We start from the raw sequence: 20,018 nt of genomic DNA, 5'->3' as shown, positions 1-20,018 counted from the left end.
GAAGACGGTGTGCTTCTGACAAATTTCAGAATGAAGGGAGAGTGCTGCTGATGAGTATCAGAATGAAGGAGTGGTGCTGCTGAGAAATAGAATGGAGGAGGGATGCTGCTTATGAGAATCAGAATGGAGGAGTGCTTCTGACAAATATCACAATAAAGGATGACTGCTGCTATTTATCAGAATGAAGGAGGAGTGCTGCTGACAAATATCAGCGTGAAGGAGGGGTGCTGTTGACAAATATCAGGATGAAGGAGGAATGCTGCTGACAATTAGAATGAAAAAGGTGTTGCTGACACATATCATTCAGCAGGCTAGCTCAAAATTCTGAAGAATATGGTTGAAGGAGATCTTCTGATGTCTGTTTAAAACCTGTAGTACTAAAAAAACATATTTTCTAAAAAAATGCATTGGAAGGTAAGTATTATATACTTTGTGCCTGGTGATATTCATTCAAATTATCCAAACTATAAATCGCAGCTTAATGTGTCCTCAGCAAGTTTTTTTCACCATTTTAATCTTAAAAACTAGATTTAAGACTGAGTTTACTTTAAGAAATACCTTTCTAGCAACCTCTTTCCAAATAAGCCTATAACATTAACATTGTCAAAATTCAAATTAAGTAGTATGTCAGTTTGGGAGCAAATGTAAATATTCTTGTATTTTCCTTTTTGGGTCCCTCATATTTCAGAATACACTTTATAATGGAATTTAGGAATGTTTTGGGGGGCTTGGCGGTTTGCATACTGGTTAAGGTACACAATTTGAATATTACCTTTCGTTACTGTCTGGTAGTGGCTAGGCATGTAATAGTCTGCAGACTGATTACTTAGTATTTATGCATGAATGATATTCTTATTTGTTTATTTTAAAAGAAATTGTATATATAGGGCCAGATTCACGAAGGCTTGCACGGATTCTAAGAGTAGAGTAAGACTCCATGCAGCCAACATGTCTGCCGAGCGATCCAGGAACAGCAGGTAGGGGCGTGCAACAGAGCTCTCAAAACTAGTCCTACATGGACAGTGCTTGGATATGCAAATTACCTCAATTGCAGGCAAAAGCTATGCAAATGAGGTAATTTTGCGATCCAGGAAACCCGAACCTGTCTGAGTAGGAGTAGTGTTATTTGTAGAAATGTACTCAGTTGACAACTGAGTACGGTTCTGCAAACAGCAAAATGGAGCCATGACAGCTCCAGAAAAAGGATGCATTGACAGGTGGAAGCATGCCAATGGCCAAAAATACGGTCATTGGCAATGTTAAGTGATGCGAAATAAAAATAAAATAACTTTTTTTTTCATCCCGATCTCCGGGGTTTAAGCATAGCTCAGCGCCGTACAAACGCGCTGCACCCTAATAACCAGAAAATCAATAATTAAGATCCACAAATGTAGATTTCATAGCTGATATGAATTTACAATGAAAGTGAATGGAAGGCTGAAGACAACATGGCCACCGAGTAGAGGTTGCTAAGGGGGGGAAGCTCAGTCTAAGAGATGTAACCAAACATTAGTAGGCAATCCTATGCAAATGAGGGTTAGGATAGTGAATCACAAGTTTACATAGCAAATGAGCACAGTCAGTGGAGTGTAGGAGTGGGATAAGGGGAGTAAAAGAGTAGAAGATAGGTGACATCACAAGGGGGGCATGTATGAAAGAAGTGAAGCTCATTGGAGCTGAGTGGCATGTGTTAGGTGACATTTACATATCATTGAAAGAGGTGTGTCAACAGGTAGGCTAGGTAAAGTAAAGAAATTGAAGGTGTATGCCATGGATAACACCAAAGTTTCTTGCTGAGCGTGCATGCGCGCATGTGCGTGCCAGTAAACCCGAGTAAGACAGTGTGCGTGCGTGTTAGCGTGTGTGCGCGCGTGTAAGCCGGAGTAAGCATATCTAAGGCTGTGCAAACAGTTGTAAGGGCGTTTGCACTGGTGTGCGCGCGTTTTAACAAGAATAACCAAGTTTTAGTCCGTGTAAGCATGTGTGCGCGTGTGTTAGCTGCTGTGCGCGTGTTTGCGCTTGTGTGCACGGCGCTCTCCCCTGAGGAAACAGAAAGGAAAAAAGAAGCACACCAAATATTAGGAAGTTACCAGGGAGTACTAGCAGAGCTAGCAGGTGAAAACAATCAGAATCAGGCAATTACACAGGCAGTACACTAGCCCAGCCCATCCCAGCACTTAAAACTCTGCAAACAAAAGTCCATTATGTTTCTCTCAAGAGACACTGCAACATTGCAGTAAGCTAATAGAAGTGAAAACTGAAAAATATTTACTGAGACAAAGAAATGTTAGGGGCTGCCATTGCTGTTATAAGGCGACATATGCAACATGCTGAGGGTGGTGATAATGCAAATGCTGCTGGACAACCCACAGTGAGGAGACAGAGTAGAGTGTACAGGCCCAGGGTAAGCTACCAGGGGCTACATGAGCTGGAGATAGCAGAGCGCTATAGAGTGGACAGAGACCTCTTGTAGCAAATTGTTGAGCTGTGCAGGCCACGCCTCACACACAGAACCAACAGAGGGGAACCCATTGCAGTGGAAACCAAGGTATGTGCTGGCCTAAGAATATTAGCAACAGGTGCCTTCCAGAGACCAACTGGTGATATGATGGGGATATCACAGGCATCAGCATCCAGGGTACTGCACCAGTTCCTGGATGCCATGTCAGCACATGTCGGTGATCATGTATATTTTCCCAATTCCCATGAGGAATTGGCCAGCAATATGCGTCTCTTCCAGCAAATAGTGGAATAACCTGAGGTAGTGGGTGCAATAGACTGCATGCACATATGCATCAAAGCACCAGCCGGTGAGCGGGGTAGGGTCTACTTCAACCACAAGGGCTTCCCCTCCATTAACTGCCAGGTCATGTGTGATGCACAGGGCATAATACTGAATGTGTGTGCTGGCTGCCTGGGAAGCTACCATGATTCCCATATCTGGCATCTGACGCAACTGTACCAGACATTTGCCAATGGGGACATTCCACATGGTCACATAGTGAGTGATGCTGGCTATGCACTGGAGCCATGGCTGATGACACCCATCAGAAATGCACACACACACCTGAACAGGAACGCCATAATGAGGCACACGCACAAACACGAAATGTAATTGAGTGTGTGTTTGGGCTGCTCAAGTCACGGGTCCGGTGCCCGGACACATCTGGTGGAGCCTTGCAGTACTCACATACTACATGTACCCAAATTGTCATGGTATGTGCTATGCTACATAATATGATCCTGTGAAAACAGCTGCAGCAGGACCAGCATAGGCCTGGGCCAAACAGCCCCCCATCATTGCCAAGGCCATCACAGGCAGAGCGTGACTCAGAGGAGGAACAACCTGAGCCTGCCCCAGTAGGCAGAAGGAGGCGTGCCCAGTATGCTTTGGCTTTGGCAAAGAGGCTACGTATAGCACATACACTGGCTCAGTAGGAACCCTGGAAATGATAGCACTCTCTGACGCACACATATAGTAAAAGGGATGTCTAAGTTGACACCACCTGCTTCCAAACATGTATAGAGAGTGTAGTTTGTGCATCTGACATAGCCAGCCCTGCAGCACCACTTGAGGCATGATTGTCATGTGTTAAGCAATATAAAGCAGTGCTAAGCAGCATTTACCACCATGTAGTATATGTAAAGAAAATCGCACACACCAACTAGCACAACTGTGGTCAATGTTGAGTAATATTGGCCAACGTCCAGCAATGTTGGTTAATACTGAGCAATGTTGGACAAGCTGGGTCTAAGTATATGAAGGTCTCTCCAAACACCATTATATTGGGTGACTTCAACTACCCAAACATTGACTTGGAGCAGTACTCAAGGCCCAACACCCTAGCCCAAAGGTTCCTAGAATTTATAAACTCAAATGCTATGGAACAACTAGTCACCACCCCCACAAAAGGGGATAACATACTGGACCTGGTCATCACCAACATGGGGACTCTATGCGCCATACCAGAGGTATTCCCCTCATTGGTAAGATCGGGCCATAAATCAATTCCACTGGATATCCACATCCCGATCCCACCCACAGCCCAGAAACTCACAGTGAAAAACTTCTCAAAAGCTAATGTCACACTTCTCAAAACTGAGGTGGAATCCTTCAAGGCCCCCGGGCCAGTGGAAAGTACGGCTCAAACTGCAGAATCCTTTATAAATGCATTCTATGGACACCTTCAGGAATGCATGGATCATGGTATCCCAAACAAAACCAAGACCTAATCATCCAAAGGCAGGTGTCCTGCCTGGTGGACACCAGCCATAAATAAGCTGTACAACAGAAGGAGGAGGATGCTACTACATGATAGAGCAAAATCCCTAAAAGGGAACGCATCTCTGATCAGTACTAGCAAAAAACTATGATCCCTCATAAAATCATCCAACGCCGGCTTCGAGAGAAAAATTGCACAGGACACTAAAGATAATCACACGGCCTTCTTTGGTTATGTTAGGAACCTGGGTGGCAACTCCCAGATATGCTCAGAGTTGGTCCAAAATGACAATAAATACACTGATCCCACAGACATTGCCAACATCCTGGCAGACAGGTTCAGTGCAAACTTCTCCCCCCTTCCCCCCCTAAAGAGCAAATATCTATCCTAGCAGAGTGCTGCCTCCCTGACATCTCAGATGCTCAGGTGAGAGACGCCCAGTCCAAAGCAAAAAACACAGCATCAATGGGACCAGATGTTTCCCAGGCTGCGTTCTACATGAACTCCAAGAAGAGCTAAACCCCCACATAAAGCTGCTGTTCAATCTCAGCCTTACTACAGGATATGTACCCAAAGAATGGCATACAGCAACAGTGGTCCCACTCCACAAAGGTGGTGCCTCTAGGGACCCTGGAAACTATCGCCCCATAAGCCTGACTAGTCTGGTCTGCAAAGCTATGGAGAGGATCATCATGGAACTCATAAACAAAGACATTGGGGACCTACAGACACTGGATCCTACCCGATTTGGCTTTGTTAAGGGCAGATCTTACCTCTTAAACCTGGTCGATTTCTTTGAAACAGTCACCAAGGCCATTGATGAGGGGAAGGTAGTCCACACAGCCTACTTGGACCTCGCAAAAGCCTTTGACACAACACCCCACTCAGGCATCATAGATAAGCTCTCCAGCTTAAATATAAACCCCTATGTCATAAGATGGGTTGCAAACTGGCTCAAGGACAGAACCCACATAGTCAGAATTGCTGGAGCCATGTCAGACTCTAAACCAGCTACAAGTGGCATCCCACAAGGCTCAGTCCTGGGACCTCTTGTGTTCGGCATATATTGTTCGGAGGTACAGGCTAACATGGGAGGACTGTGGCTGACCAGGTTTGCAGATGACTGCAAACTGGGCACCATAATTGACTCTCCAGCTGACACCAGCATCCTCCAAAAGGGTCTCATAGAGACGGATAACAGGTGTCAGAACCATGGCCTAAAGCTAAACGCTAAAAAGTGTATAGTCATACCCTTTGGCCAAAACAAAGTGCCCACAAATTACCACATAGGCAGGAATCCATTAAGTATGGAAGAATTAATTAGGGACCTGGGGACCCAAGTTGACAGTAATTTCTCCTTTGACAACCACATTGCCAAAGTGGTTAGAAAGACCTTCTATATAGCCCACCTTATCATGAAAGGATTCACATCTACATCGAGGGAGGTCATTGTGCACCTTTATTCATCCCTCATCAGGCCCATAATTGAATACAATGCCCCATTTGGGATGTACCTTACCTGACACCTGCAGCAACTAGAAAGACCCCAAAAGTACCTCACAAAGAGGATCATGGGACTCAAACAGATGCCATATGCTGCTCGGTTAAAGAAACTACAGCTCTACTCAGTTGCATACCACCAACTTAGAGGTGATCTATGCCTGACGTATAAAGCCATGTCCAACCCGGAATTAATGAGCATGCTCCACCTCAGAAAATCCAAATCCCATAGAGCTATGTGCTCAAGGGACTTGAATCTGAGCACAGAAATAAATTGGACATGCTGGAGGGACAGATTCCTAACCCAGGGGCTCCTTTCCCTCTGGAATAGAATCCCAGTCCATGTTAGGCAGAGCCCCTCACCGACTCTCTTCAAGAGGAATCTTGACGAGTGGATGGGAGATCGTAGGTTTACCACTGGGATTACTTCGGTGTCACTACTAGACAGAGGCACAGTAAACTAACCTTAAAAAGGGCACAGTAAGATCAGTTCAGAGGGTGGCGAAAGCCAAACACACTCTGGCTAGGCTTGTAAATGCCTTAGGGCAGATAGCCTAGTATGAACCTATGAACCTAAGTAGGGCATAGCTGAACAAAAGGCAACATGCTCATATTTGCTCTACTGGCCCTTAAGCAGTCTGGTCTGCTCAGTATGAAAATCTAAAGCAGTTATAGGCCTCAAACCCAGGATACTATGCACTATAGTCATAGTACTGAACCACTAAGCCATGACAGTATTGCAGTGGTCAGCCTGTATGAAGAGATGTTGATAAGTCTATGCTAAATATTCCATGGAAACCCTGCAGGCACAGCATAATCCCTGTCGAGTTATGACACAAAGGTGAGTCCCGCAGTAAGAATAGAACCTGACTGTCAATACACACAGTAGAAATGTTAATATTGGACATGTACACATACATCAACAGATGTAGTGGACCTCAGACAGCAACATATTGAAAGGTCACACTGGGCATGCTCACACACTTGAATAAATTAGACAGATGTCAGGCAACAGAACACTGACAGTCTGAACTGGCCATGCTCACACACTTAGGCCATGTCGGAGTACAGCAGTGGGCCACACATATCAGGCAGTTGAATGTGTTAACCCAGAAACCTCTCACTATCCAGCAATCTGCCCTGTGCACACAGTTATAGGACAACAGACACATATATAATATAGTTCATAGGTTCATAGGTTCATAGGTTCACAGGTAGATACTAGGCTATCTGCCCTAGGGAATTTATAAGCCTAGCCAGAGTGTATTTGGCTTCCGCCTCCCTATTAGATTAGCCTACTGTGCCTCTGTAAAGTAGGTCACAGAAGGTACCCTTTTAAGATTAGTTTACTGTGCCTCTGTCTAGCAGGGACACAGGAGAGATCCCAGGGGTGAATTTGCGATTTCCCATCCACGCCTCCAGATTTGCTTGAAGAGGGTCAGCGAGGGGCTATGTCTAACATGAATTGAGATTCTATTCCAGAGTGAGGGGAGCCTCTGGGAAATGAATCTGTCCCTCCAGCATGTCCTATTTATTTTTGTGCTGAGGTTTAGGTCCCTGGAGCATGTAGCTCTAAGGGATTTGGATTTTTTGAGGTGGAGCATGTCCATTAATTCTGGGTTTGACATGGCTTTGTACATCAGGCATAGATCGCTTCTGAGTAGGCAGTAAGAAACTGAGTAGAGCTGGAGTTTCTTTAGTCGAGCTGCATCGGACATCTGTTTGTAGCCCATGATCCTCTTGGTGAGGTACTTTTGGGGTCTCTCCAGTTGCTGCAGGTGTCAGGTAATGTACATCCCAAAAGGGGCATTGTATTTAATTATGGGCCTGATGAGTGACGAGTAGAGGGGCACAATGACCTCTCTTGATCTAGATGCAAACCCTTTCATGATAAGGTGGGCTATATAGAAGGTCCTTCTAACCACTTTGGCAACGTGATTATCAAAGGAGAGATTACTATCTACGCTGGTTCCCCAAATCTCTAATTACTTCTTCTGTACTTAATGGATTACCACCTATGTGGTAATTTGTGGGCACCTTGTTTTTCCCAAAGGGGATGACTATGCACTTTTTAGCATTTAGCTTGAGGCCGTGGCTCTGGCACCAAGCATCCGTCTCTGTGAGACCCATTTGGAGGATGCTTGTGTCAGCTGGAGATTCGATTATGGCCCCCAGTTTGCAGTCATCTGCAAACTTTGTCAGCCATAATCCCCCCATATTAGCCTGAACCTCAGAGAAGTATATACCGAACAAGAGAGGTCCCAGAACTGAGCCCTGTGGGACGCCACTTGTAACTGGTTTGGATTCGGACATGGCACCTGCGATTCTGACCATGTGGGTTCTATCTGTGAGCCAGTTTATAATACGTGAAAAACGGGTCAACTGATTCTTCACTATATTCTTATGAATGTGTTGTGGATGCATGCTAGTCCTATGTAGAATCGCATTACGTCTACAAGGTTTCCTATATATATCAGATGTTAAAAAACCTAGCATGCATCCACAACACATTCATAAGAATATAGTGAAGAATCAGTTGACCCGTTTTTCACGTATTATAAGTGAGGATGCTGATTTGGTACAAGCAATAGACACTATGCACCATGAATTCATAGAGAGGGGTTACCTAGAAAAGGATCTACTACCTATAGAATGTATAAAGAATGAGCGTACGATACCATCTATTATGAAGGATAGTAACAAAATGTATAGGCATACACCAAGACGTAATGATAGAAGGAAGAGGCTATTGATTCCATATACTAACACTAATAGTTCAGTTGTTGATATAATAAACAAGAATTGGAATATTTTGCTGCTAGATGATAAGATTAAGGAATTAGTGGGTGATAGACCTGCGATTAGTTATAAGAATACGAAATCTCTCAAACGTCATTTATGTTATGAAAAGAATAGGAGTACCAGAATCAATTCAAAGAGGAAAGGCACTTATGCTTGTAGGAACTGCAATCAGTGTAACTTTATTATGAATTCAAATGAGTTTGTACATCCAGATAATGGCATCAGATATGAGTTTAATGATTATGCGGACTGCAGATCTAGAAATGTCATATACCTAGCAGTGTGCAAGAAATGCCAGAGTTTCTATGTGGGGAAGACCAATAGAACTCTGAGGGAGAGGATAACGGAGCACATTTATGCAATAAATAAAGAGAATGAGACTAATGCCTTGGCAAAACATGTGTTGCAGAATGGCTCCTTGCACACTTTTTGCTTCATGGTTATAGGACGACAGGAGGTAACCAATAGACTAGGTAACATAAGTAATAGAACAGAGCAAGTTGAAAATAAATGGATTATTAAGCTTAGAGCAGATAGAGGGCACGGCTTAAATGATAAATTGTCACTGAAACCTTTTTTAGCAGAGAGACCTTATAGACGCTAATAGGGTCCGACATTCACTGCTTTTAACTTGTATTGTGTGTTTTCCTCTTTTTTTATACATATTCTATAAACACACTTCTTTCTTCTCTTCTTTCCCTTTCCCCCCCTCCCCCCCTCCTTCTATTTCTTTCAAACCACCCCTCCCTTTTGTCTTTTCAATTCTGTTTCTTCCCCCTTCCCTATTTCTCACGGTTATTTTCCTTCTTTTTCTTTTTTTCTCACCTAATCTAGTTTTTCTTTTCTTTTTCTATATTTTTTCATATATCCATTTTAATCAATAAGCTTATACATTTTAAAGTTTAAACTGTATTATTAGAAATATATTGATTCATTATTGTATAAAACTGTTTTAAAAAATTATGTATATATATATTCTCAGTTTTTAATATTAAGCACTTTCAACTTGCCTTTTAAGGAGCATATCTGCCTTTATTTTTATTTTTATTATTATTATTTTTTTATTTTTATTTTTATTTTTATTTTTCATGTTATGAGAAGCAGAAATTTTTTACTAAGTGCTTCATGTGACTTTGTCTATATATCCTATTGGATAATTTGAATTATAGGGATATGATTGGCTATGGTTACATATATAATAAGCTGAAGTCAGTATGTTTTTATTGAAGTCTGAAGAAGCGTTCTGAGCAACGCGAAAGCGCTTACTGTCTACTAGCAATAAAGGATTTTTACTTTATCTTCTGCATTGATTTATTGGTTGGCTTCGATTGTCTTGGAGTGTCTACCTCTATTCTTGGACTTTGAAACTGTTTTATTTGAGGAGGCACCTTACCCTGTTGGTGTTGTGTTTATCTAAGTTTGAAGAGTGACTTATTGTGAGGGTTCAGTTCTTCTTGGAGCTTGTGTAAGACACAGCCTGGGACACCGTCCAGTCCCATAGATGCTGTGTTTTTTGCTTTGGAGAGGGCAGCTTTCACCTGTGCATCTGTGATGTCAGGGAGGTTACATTCAGTTGGGAATAGGCATTTGCTCCTTTGGGGGGGAAGGGGGGGAGAAGTTTGTGCTGAATCTATCTGCCAGGATGTTGGCTATGTCTGTAGGTTTGGTATATTTTTGTACCGTTATGCAACAATTCAGAGCATATCTGGTAGTTTCCGCCCATGTTCCTGACATAACTAAAGAAGGCCTTGTGATTATCTTTAGTGTCTACGGCAATTTTTCTTTCAAAACTGGCCTTTGATGATTTTATGGGGGATCGAAGTTTCTTGCTAATACTGATCAGAGATGCCTTCCCTTTTTGGGATTTTGCTCTGTCATGTAGTAGCTTCCTCCTTCTGTTGTATAGCTTATTTATGGCCGGGGTCCACCAGACTGGTCTCCTGTTTTTGGAGGAGTGAGTCTTGGTTTTATTTGGGATAGCACGATCCATGCATTCCTGCAGGTGCTCATAGAATGCATTTGTAAAGGATTCTGTGGATTGGGCTTTATTATCCTCTGGCCCAGGGGCTTTGAAGGATTCCACCTCAGTATTGAGAAGTGCAAAGTTGGCTTTTAAGAAATTCTTTACAGTGATTTCCTTGGCTGGGGTTGGGGACGGGATATGGATGTCCAGGAAAATTTGGTTATGGTCTGATCTTACCAATGAGGGGTTTACCTCTGGTGTGGAACATAGAGTCCCCATGTTGGTGATGACCAAGTCCAATATGTTGTTCCCTCTTGTGGGAGTGGTGACCAGTTGTTCCATTGCGTTAGAGTTTATAAATTCAAGGAACCGTTGGGCGAGGGTGTTTGGGCTTGAGTAGTTTTCCCAAGACCTTCATATTCTCCAGTGTTCTCAGGAATGACAAGTGGGGTTCCTGTAATAGGGAGGGTGTTCTGTAGCAAGCTACAAACTGAACATCAGTTTTGCCCGCTGTTAGGTTCACATGGATGGTTTCCGATGCTTCGTGCAGTGCCACTAACCTGGAGGTGTAGGTATCTTTGATGAATATAGATACTCCCCCTCCTTTTGTGCTTCGGTCCGAGTTTTGGGGCCAAAACACATGGTATGAGTTATAACCTGGTAGTGCTGGGGTGCTCTCAGGAGCCTTGAACCAGGTTTCTGTTACTGCACGGACATCGATTTTCTCCATACTGAGGAGAGCCTCGAGTGCATGCATCTTGAGGTTTAGACTTCTGGCATTGAGTAGCATTACCTTTAGTTTTTTTATCCTTGGGTTGTCTATGGAGGTGGGTTTGTCCTTTGAGCCTTGCCTAAAAAAGGCACTGTGGGGGTGGCAAGAGCCTTGGCCAGTATACAAAAGCCTAAGGGTGACAGGTGCAAGCTGTCCCTAGCGAAACAATGTGGCTTGTCGAGCATGTCATCCCAGGCTGACAGACACTGGATCCCCTTTGAATGACACCAATACTTTAGCCAATTGTTGAAACTGATCATTTTGTCTTCATACTGTGGCATCATTCTTGGTGAGGGCAAGATGCTACTCAAGGTCAGGGTCATACTAGCCTGGGCTACATGGTCAGAGAGCTCCTCTATGTCTCTTTTCATGTAGTCCAGGGAGGTACGTCTCAGGTCATTCACACCAGCATGGACAATGACGGAGTCATACTTGTACTTGCTTTGGAGTGACCTGAGTGCTTGCGTTATGTGGCGGATCCTGGCACCTGACAGGCAGCTTACAGTTACCTTCTCCTTGTTCAGTCTGGTAAGCGGGACGTCAGTGTGCCGGACAATAAAGTCCCCTATAACAAGTGTATTTGGTGTGTTGTTTAGCCTTAAGGGCTGTGACTGTGAGGCACACTGATTTTGTGAGATATGTGATTCATGGGTATTGTTGAGGCGTGGCTGTTGCCTGGATATCTGCTTAGGTGGTCTTTGCTGTTTAGGCATATTTTTATTTAGAGCCTCTGAGTATGTTTTCGTTTGTTTATGTGTTTGGTATGCAGATGCAATAGGTCTTTTTGAGACTGGATTTGTGGTGTGGGTGGTTACCTTTTCCACCTGACTGACTGTGCCAGTCTTGGGTTGAGAGAACTCTGCCTCCAATTTGGCTGTGTAACTGCATCTCTCACATGTATTAGAGTTTGTTGGAAGGAGGAGAGAGTTGTCTGTGTACATAAGGCAATTGTAACATTGCCTCAAAATTCCCAGATTCACCAGCTGGACTAGAGAGTAACCTTGAAACTGACCCTTGGACATACCAGATTAGTATAGGGAACTGTTTTTTTACTGATCAGATTCTAGGTTCATAGGTAGATACTAGGCTATCTGCCCTAGGGCATTTATAACCCTAGCCAGAGTGTATTTGGCTTCCGCCTCCCTATTAGATTAGCCTACTGTGCCTCTGCAAAGTAGATCACAGAAGGTACCCTTTTAAGATTAGTTTACTGTGCCTCTGTCTAGCAGGGACACAGGAGAGATCCCAGGGGTGAATTTGCGCTTTCCCATCCACGCGTCCAAATTTCGCTTGAAGAGGGTCAGCGAGGGGCTATGTCTAACATGAATTTGGATTCTATTCCAGAGTGAGGGGAGCCTATGGGAAATGAATCTGTCCCTCCAGCATGTCCTATTTATTTTTGTGCTGAGGTTTAGGTCCCTGGAGCGTGTAGCTCTAAGGGACTTGGATTTTTTGACGTGGAGCATGTCCATTAATTCTGGGTTTGACATGGCTTTGTACTTCAGGCATAGATCGCCTCTGAGTAGGCGGTAAGCAACTGAGTAGAGCTGGAGTTTCTTTAGTCGAGCTGCATAGGGCATCTGTTTGTAGCCCATGATCCTCTTGGTGAGGTACTTTTGGGGTCTCTCCAGTTGCTGCAGGTGTCGGGTAAGGTACATCCCAAAAGGGGCATTGTATTCAATTATGGGCCTAATGAGTGGCAGTAGAGGGGCACAATGACCTCTCTTGATCTAGATGAACCCTTTCGTGATAAGGTGCTATATAGAACGTCTTTCTAACCACTTTGGCAACGTGATTATCAAAGGAGAGATTACTATCTACGTTGGTCCCCAAATCTCTAATTACTTCTTCCATATTTAATGGATTACCACCTATGTGGTAATTTGTGGGCACCTTGTTTTTCCCAAAGGGGATGACTATGCACTTTTTAGCATTTAGCTTGAGGCCGTGGCTCTGGCACCAAGCATCCATCTCTGTGAGACCCTTTTGGAGGATGCTTGTGTCAGCTGGAGATTTGATTATGGCCCCCAGTTTGCAGTCATCTGCAAACTTTGTCAGCCATAATCCCCCCGTGTTAGCCTGAAGCTCAGAGAAGTATATACCGAACAAGAGAGGTCCCAGAACTGAGCCCTGTGGGACGCCACTTGTAACTGGTTTGGATTCGGACATGGCACATGCGATTCTGACCATGTGGGTTCTATCTCTGAGCCAGTTTGCAACCCATCTTGTGATATAGGGGTTGATATTTAAGCTGGTAAGCTTATTTATGATGCCCAAGTGGGATATTGTGTCGAAGGCTTTTGCGAGGTCCAGGTAGGCTGTGTGGATGACCTTGCCCTCATCTATGGCTTTGGTAACTGTTTCAAAGAAATCAACTAGGTTTAAGAGGCAAGATCTGCCCTTAACAAAGCCAAATTGGGTAGGGTCCAGTGTCTGGAGGCTCTCAATGTCTTTGTTTATGAGTTCCATGATAATATGCTCCATAGCTTTACAGACCAGACTAGTCAGGCTTATGGGGCGGTAGTTTCCCGGGTCCGTTGTGGCACCACCTTTGTGGAGTGGGACCACTGTAGCTGTACGCCATTCTTTGGGTACATATCCTGTTGTAAGGCTAAGTTTGAACAGTGACTTAATGTGAGGGTTCAGTTCTTCTTGGAGCTCGTGTAAGACACAGCCTGGGACACCGTCCGGTCGCATAGATGCTGTGTTTTGTGCTTTGGAGAGGGCAGCTTTCACCTGTGCATCTGTGATGTCAGGAAGGTTACATTCAGTTGGGACAGGCATTTGCTCCTTTGGGGGGAAGGGGGGGGGTTTCCGCTGAATCTGTCTGCCAGGATGTTGGCTATGTCTGTAGGTTCGGTATGTTTTGTACCATTATGCAACAATTCAGAGCATATCTGGGAGTTTCTGCCCAGGTTTCTGACATAACTAAAGAAGGCCTTGTGATTATCTTTAGTGTCTAGGGCAATTTATCTTTCGAAACTGGCCTTTGATGATTTTATGAGGGATCGAAGTTTCTTGCTAATACTGATCAGAGATGCCTTCCCTTTTTGGGATTTTGCTCTGTCATGTAGTAGCTTACTTCTTCTGTTGTATAGCTTATTTATGGCCGGGGTCCACTAGACTGGTCTCCTGTTTTTGGAGGAGTGAGTCTTGGTTTTATTTGGGATAGCACGATCCATGCATTCCTGCAGGTGCTCATAGAATGCATTTGTAAAGGATTCTGCAGATTGGGCTGTATTATCCTCTGGCCCAGGGGCTTTGAAGGATTCCACCTCAGTCTTGAGAAGTGCAAAGTTGGCTTTTGAGAAATTCTTTACAGTGATTTCCTTGGCTGGGGGTGGGGACGGGATATGAATGTCCAGGGAAATTTGGTTATGGTCTAATCTTACCAATGAGGGGTTTACCTCTGGTGTGGAACATAGACTCCCAATGTTGGTGATGACCAAGTGCAATATGTTGTTCCCTCTTGTGGGAGTGGTGACCAGTTGTTCCATTGCGTTAGAGTTTATAAATTCAAGGAACCATTGGGCGAGGGTGTTTGGGCTTGAGTAGTTTTCCCAGTCAATGTTTGGGTAGTTGAAGTCACCCAATAACATAGTGTTTGGAGAGACCTTCATATTCTCCAGTGTTCTCAGGAATGCCAAGTAGGGTTCCTGTAATAGGGAGGGTGTTCTGTAGCAGGCTACAAACTGAAAGGCAGTTTTGCCCGCTGTTAGTTGCATATGGATGGTTTCTGATGCTTTGTGCAGTGCCACTAACCTGGAGGTGTAGGTATCTTTGATGAATATATATACTCCCCCTCCTTTTGTGCTTGGGTCCGAGTTTTGGGGCCGAAACGCATGGTATGAGTTATAACCTGGTAGTGCTGGGGTGCTCTCAGGAGCCTTGAACCAGGTTTCTGTTACTGCACAGACATCGATTTTCTCCATACTGAGGAGAATCTCGAGTGCATGCATCTTGAGGTTTAGACTTCTGGCATTGAGTAGCATTACCTTTAGTTTTTTTATCTTTCGGTTGTCTATGGAGGTGGGTTTGTCCTTTGAGCCTTGCCTAAAGAAGGCACTATGGGGGTGGCAAGAGCCTAGGCAAGTATACAAAAGTCTAAGGGTGACAGGTGCAAGCCGTCCCTAACGAAGCAACGTGGCTTGTCGAGCATGTCATCCCAGGCTGACAGACACTGGATCCCCTTTGAATGACACCAATACTTTAGCCAATTGTTGAAACTGATCATTTTGTCTTTATACTGTGGCATCATTCTTGGTGAGGGCAAGATGCTACTCAAGGTCAGGGACATACCAGCCTGGGCTACATGGTCAGAGAGCTCCTCTATGTCTCTTTTCATGTAGTCCAGGGAGGTACGTCTCAGGTCATTCACACCAGCATGGACAATGACGGAGTCATACTTGTACTTACTTTGGAGTGACCTGAGTGCTTGTGTTATGTGGCGGATCCTGGCACCTTACAGGCAACTTTCAGTGACCTTCTCCTTGTTCAGTCTGGTGAGTGGGACGAAAGTGTGCCGGACAATAGAGTCCTCTATAACAAGTGTATTTGGTGTGTTGTTTGGCCTTATGGGCTGTGACTGTGAGGCACACTGATTTTGTGAGATATGTGATTTGTGGGTATTGTTGAGGAGTGGCTGTTGCTTGGATATCTGCTTAGGAGGTCTTTGCTGTTTAGGCAGATTTTTATTTAGAGCCTCCGAGTATGTTTTTGTGTGTTTATGTGTTGGGTATGCAGATGCAATAGGTCTGTGTGAGACTGGATTTGTGGTGTGGGTGGTTACCTTTTCCTCCTGACTGACTGTGCCAGTCTTGGGTTGAGACAGCTCTGCCTCCAGTTTGGCTGTGTAACTGCATCTCTCACATGTATTAGAGTTTATTGGAAGGAGGTGAGGGTTGTCTGTGTACATAAGGCAATTGTAACATTGCCTCAAAATTCCCAGATTCACCAGCTGGACTGGAGAGTAACCTTGAAACTGACCCTTGGACATACCAGATTAGTATAGGGAACTGTTTTTTTTACTGATCATATTAGGGAAGGGAACTGATTTTTCACTTGATCAGGAAGGACCAATTGGGAGTCTAATACTTATGAGAAGTCAAGGGGGTGTAATGCTTTAGTTAGTTAGTGTTTCCTTATAACAGCTCAGAAAGTGCAGGGCTTTAGAAAGAGAATAGAGTGATTACTTTGAGAGTTTTAACAGTTTTAAGGGAAAAAGTGAAGAGCAGACTTTGTGGAGCCTGGAATAGTTTAAACCTGTTTAGGTGGCGCTGCCCGACTCTGCTCAGTGCGCAAAACCGTGCAAAAAGAGAGTTGTTGGATTTTAAGAGAGAGAGATCAAGGAGTTTAGAATTGACCCAAAATGGCCATTAAAACTACAGCTTCTTGGTAGTAACCACTCCTCCAGGGACAGGCAGGCTGTTTAGTGTTAACCACTCCCACTGGTGAACACAGAGACTTCCCTTTAGCCTAAGCAAGCACTGGCCTTCTATAATGGATTACTACCTATGTGGTAATGTGTGGGCATGTTGTTATTCCCAAAGAGGATGACTATGCAACTAATGGCATTTAGCTGCAGTCCATGTGGAACCCTGTCATAATCAAATATGTTCTGCAGATACCTAAGTTGTTTATAGAAAGTAGGAAAGCAAAGACGATAAAACCTGCAAACAGTATCAGCAATAAACATTGTGCATCCTGAAAATTAGCATAGGTTCAGAGGTTGATACTAGCCTATCCACCCTAGGGCATGTACAAGCCTAGCCAGAGTGTGTTTGGCTTTCGCAACCCTGTCAAAGTAGAACACTGTGCCTGTGAATAGTAGGTCACACAAGATAACCCCTTTACGTTTAGTGCATTGTGCCTCTGTCTAGCAGGGACCCCAAAGATATCCCATGGGTAAACATACGATCACCCATCCACTTGTCAAGATGTCTCCTGTAGGTGGTCAGTGGGTGGCTCTGCCCATGCAAAACCAGGATTACAATCCGGAGTGAGTGGAGCCTCTGGGATAAGAATCTGTCCCTCCAGCATGTCCTATTAACATCTGTGCTGAGGTATATGTCCCTGGAGTGTGTAGCTCCAAGGGAGTCGGATATCCTGAGGTGGAGCATGTCCATTAAATCTGGGTCAGGTATTTCCTTAAACTACAGGCACACAACATATCTGTGTAGGTGGTAAGTGACTGAGCAGAGCTGGAGTTACTGTATCTGAACTGTGCAGGGCATCCATGTGAGTCCCTACATCTGCTTGTTGTGGAACATTTGTGGCCATTACAGTTGCTGCAGGTGTCGGGTAAGGTACATCCCAAATGTGGCATCGTAACCAAGCATGGTCGTGATGAGTATAGGGGCCCAATGACCTCACTTGATCAACATGTGAAACCATATGGGATAAGGTGGGCTATATAGAAGTTCTGTCTAACCACTTTGGCAACGTGATTGTCGAAGCTGAGAGTACAAACAAGTTGTGTCCCCAAACCTCTAACAACTACTACTGTATGTAATGGATTACTACCTATGTGGTAATGTGTGGGCATGTTGTTATTCCCAAAGGGGATGACTATGCAACTAATGGCATTTAGCTGTAGTCCATGGCTCAGGCACCAGTCATCCTATCTCTGTGAGACCCCATTTGAGTATGCATGTGCCAGCTGGAGAGTTGATTATGGCACCCAGTTTGCAGTCATCTGCGAACATGGTCAGCCATATTCCTCCTGTGTTAGCCGTACATCACAGAAATATATACTGAACAAGAGAGGTACCAGGACTGAGCCTTGTGTGATGCCATGTGTAACTGGTGTATAGTCGGACATGGCACCTGCAATACTAAGCATGTGGGTGCTATCCCTGATCCAGGTAGCAATCCATCGTGTAAGATATGTGTCGATATCAACGCCGGTGAGCCTATGCATAATGGCCGAGTTGGGTATTGTGTTGAAGGGTTGTGCAAGTTCCAGGCAGGCTGTGTGGACAACCTTCCCTACACCGATGGACCTGGTAACTGTTTAAAGAATACGAACAGGTCCAGGAGGCAAGATCTGCCCACAACAATGCTGAAATGTGTAGAACCCAGTGTCTGTAGGTTCCCGATGTCTATGTGCATGAGTCCCATTACAATACGCTCCATAGCTTTGTAGAACAGGCTAGTTAGCCTTATAGGCCGATATTGTCTGTGGTCCATTGTGGCAGCAACTCTGTGGAGCAGGACCACTATCACTGTACTCCATTCCATGGGTACATATCCTGCAGTACCTCTGATATTGAACAGTGACATAATGTGAGGGTTACGTCTGTCATGAAGCCCGTGTAAGACACAGGCCAGGACACCGTTTGGTCCCATTGATGCTGTGTTGTCCGCTGTGGGGAAGGCAGCACTCACCTGTTTATTTGTGATGTCAGGGAGATTACACTCTGTTGGGATGGACAGTAACTCCTTAGGGGGGATGGGGGGGAGACATCTGCACTGAACCTGTTTGCAAGGATGTTGACAATGTCTGTGGGTTCAGGGTATGTTTAGTCAGTATGCAGTAACTCACAGTATATCAGTGAGTGTCCACCCAGGTACCTGAATTAACTGAAGAAGGCCTTGTGAGTATCCTACATGTCTGGTGTAATTGTCTGTTAGAAGCAGGCCTGACATAAATACATGAGTGATTGTAGCAGTCTGCTAGTACAGATCACAGATGCCTTCCCTGTCTGGGATTGTGCTCTATCATGTAGTAGCATCCTCCTTTCATTGTATAGCTTATTAATGGCTGGGGTCTATCAGAAAGGTACCCTGCCATTGGAGGAGTGAGTCCAGTTGTTATTTGGGATAGCACGATCCATGCAGTCCACTAGGTGTCCATAGAATGTGTATGTAAAGGATTCAGCAGTCAGAGCCATACTTACCACTGTCCCAGGGTCTCTGAAGGATACCACCTTGGTTTGGAGAAGTGTGACATTTCCTTTTGAGAAGTTCATCAAGATTACCCAGGATGGGTGTGTGGACGGGATATGGATGTCCAGTGAGATAAATGTATGTTCTGACCTTATCAATGAGGGGTATATCTCAGGTGTGGAACATAGAGTCCCCATGTTGGTGATGATCATGTCCAATATGTTGTCCCCTCTTGTGGGTGTGGTGACCGGTTGTGCCATAGCATATGTGTGTACAAATAGTAGCAACTGTTGGGTGAGGGTGTTGGGGCCTGAGTACTATCCCCAGTCAATGTGTGGGTATTTGAAGTCACCCAATATAATGGTGTTTGGGGAGACCTTCATATTGTCCAGTGTTCCCAGGAAAGCCGAGTGTGGTTCATGAGTTTGGGAGGGTGGTCTGTAGCAGGCAACAAACCAAAAGGTAGATATGCACAATGTTAGGTGCATATGTATGGTCTGTGATGCTTTGTGCAGTGCTACCAACCCGGAGGTATGTGTATCTGTGATGTATATGGATACTCCCCCTATTTGTGTTGGCCATTCCGAGTTTTGTGGTCAGAAAGCATGGTATGAAATATAACCTGGTAGTGCTGGTGTGCATTTGAGAGTCTGAACCAGGTGTCTGTTAGTGCACAGCTATCGCTGTTGTCCATACTGAGGATATTCCTGAGTGGTCACAATTTGAGGGTAACACATCTGGTGTTGAGCAGCATTACCCTCAGTGTCATGTACTCTGTATTGTCTATGGAGGTGGGTTTGTCATTTGAGCCCCGCTTAAAAAAGGCAGTATGGTGGTAGCAACTGCCTTAGCCAGTATTCGAAAGTCCAAG

Source organism: Protopterus annectens, chromosome 7.part0 (genome assembly GCF_019279795.1).
Source record: "Protopterus annectens isolate FY-2018-M chromosome 7.part0, PAN1.0, whole genome shotgun sequence".
Taxonomy (NCBI): Eukaryota; Metazoa; Chordata; order Ceratodontiformes; family Protopteridae; genus Protopterus; species Protopterus annectens.
The sequence above is the reverse complement of the archived record's forward strand: the minus strand, read 5'-3'. Positions refer to the sequence as shown.